The sequence below is a fragment of the Eulemur rufifrons genome, chromosome 29, assembly GCF_041146395.1.
Source record: "Eulemur rufifrons isolate Redbay chromosome 29, OSU_ERuf_1, whole genome shotgun sequence".
NCBI lineage: Eukaryota > Metazoa > Chordata > Mammalia > Primates > Lemuridae > Eulemur > Eulemur rufifrons.
The window spans coordinates 29360492-29362686 of record NC_091011.1 but is presented as its reverse complement, the minus strand read 5'-3'; the positions used below and the strand labels follow the sequence as shown (position 1 = coordinate 29362686).

Sequence of the window (2195 nt, the reverse complement as noted above, 5' to 3'; positions counted from 1 at the left end):
CTTGGGCAAATTCCTTCACCTCTTGTGCCCTTGTTTCCTCATCTGTCAAATCAGAACAACTAGAGTACCTACCCCAGAGGATTGCTGTGAGCATGTAGAACACTTAGATTACTGTCCAGCATATGAAAAGCAATTGTCATCGTCATCATCATTGTTGTCATCCTGGGCAGATGACAGTTACTCTGTCTGGTCCAGCCTTCACAACCCTGCCAGCATGGTTTTCCTCAAATACTGCTTCAGTCCCTCCTCACACTCCAGCCTGCACCTGGTCTGCCTCTCCGCCCAGGACAAAGTCACCTGGTGTGACACGATAAACTACTACCAAGCTCTCACTTGGAAGGCAGGAATGAGCAGGAGCCCCCAGGTCGCAACATGAAACCAAGCTGGTTTCTCAAGATGCTCTTTAACTTTGTGTTGTTATTAACCTAGGTGAAGAGAGCTGAGTTAATTTTATTCCTCAGTTCAAGGCACATTCTCCTCATTAGTCCACATAAGTCCTGTCCCTTGCTTTATATTTAATATATTTTCTTTTATTCACTTTCCTTACTCCCATATGCCCCCGCCCCAACATTCTGATTCCAAGTATTTGTGCAAAGGGGTGTTGCTGTGATAAATGCACGTGCCTTAACTTACACAGATGGTTTGTGGAGCGCTCCTCATGCCGTCTTAAGAGCCCTGCTGCTGTGAGGACATCTGGTCTCCTCCAACTGCTGCCGCGGACTCTGTGCTCTGCACCCTCATGTTTGACTACTCCTTTCCCTGTGATGGAGATGGACGGTTTCCTCCAACTATCCTCTACAGCAAGCCAGGGAAGAAAGGGACTTCTTGGAAGATGGTGTTGGGAAATCTTGCTACTGTGTGGATAAAAATAAAGCTGGATCCCCACCTAATGCTCCATACAGAGTGAACTCTAGATCAAGTAAAGACCAAAGTACGAAAGGGAAATCAATGAGATTCATAGAAGAAAATGTAGGTGACTATCTCAGTAACCTAGGGAAAGAACTTCTGCAGCAAATTTTCAGAAGCACAAAATTCACTCTTTTCCAGCTGGAACCATGGAGGATGTTCAAGAGAAGGAAAAAGAAGATTCCTGCTGTGCAAAAAACCCTTAGAAAAAAGCAAAGGAATTTTGCAGAGCTGAAGATCAAGCGCCTATGGAAGAAGTTTGCCCAAAAGCGGCTGCCAAAGGCAAGGAGGAAGCTTGTCTATGAAAAAGCTAAGCACTGTCGCAAGGAACACAGGCAGATGTACAGAACTGAGACTCAAATGGCTAGGATAGCAAGAAAGCTGGCCCCTTCTACGTACCTGCAGAACCCAAACTGGCATTTGTCACCAGTATGGGAGGTATCAATGGTGTGAGCCCAAAGGTCCAAAAGGTGTTGCAGCTTCTTCACCTTCAACAGATTTTCAGTGGAACCTTTGTTAAGCTCAACAAGGCTTCAATTAGCCTGCTGAGGATTGTGGAACCATATATTGTACCCGAGTACCCGAACCTGAAGTCAGTAAATGAACTAATCTGCAAGCGTGCTTATGGCAAAATCAGTAAGAAGCAAATCACATTGACAGATAACGCTTTGATTGCTCCATCTCTTGGTAAATATGGCGTCATCTGCATGGACTATCTGATTCGTGAGAACTACACTGTTGAAAAATGCTTCAAAAAAGCAAATAACTTCCTGTGGCCCTTCAAGTTATCTTCTCCACAAAGCGGGATAAAGAAAAAGACACCCCATTGTGTAGAAGGTGGAAATGCTGGCAACAGGGAAGACCGGATCAGCAGACTTATGAGAAGGATGAACCAAGGTGTCTACCATGATTATTTTTGTAATCTGGCCAGTTAATAAACAGTGACTGCTTTCAAATTTAAAAAATTCAGTAATAATTCCTCGACTATTTCTTCCATTCAGATTGGTTTTCCAGTCTGCTCTCACCTCGAGGTCGGCCCTTCTCCACTGCCGGGATTATCTTTTGTTTAAGAGCAGTAGTAAGAGAAAAACAAAACTTTAAAGCCAGGCTTTTCCCTACTTTGTTTTCCCTTCCTGTATATTAAACGGGTAGTTTTTGTTTTGTTTTGTTTTGTTTTGTTTCCCCCTAGGCTCCTCCTTTGCCCAGAACAGGGGTCAGCAAGCTATGGCTGTGAGCCAAATCCAGCACAACATAGATTTTTGCACAGCCTGCTAAGAAAGGTTTTTACA

The 2195-nt window shown here is 44.1% G+C and overlaps 1 pseudogene; it reads left to right on the top strand.

The window, feature by feature from the left end:
* The first annotated feature begins 1062 nt into the window (after positions 1 to 1062).
* Positions 1063 to 1841, top strand: LOC138376967 (large ribosomal subunit protein uL30 pseudogene; annotated as a pseudogene).
* The last annotated feature ends 354 nt before the right edge of the window (positions 1842 to 2195 follow it).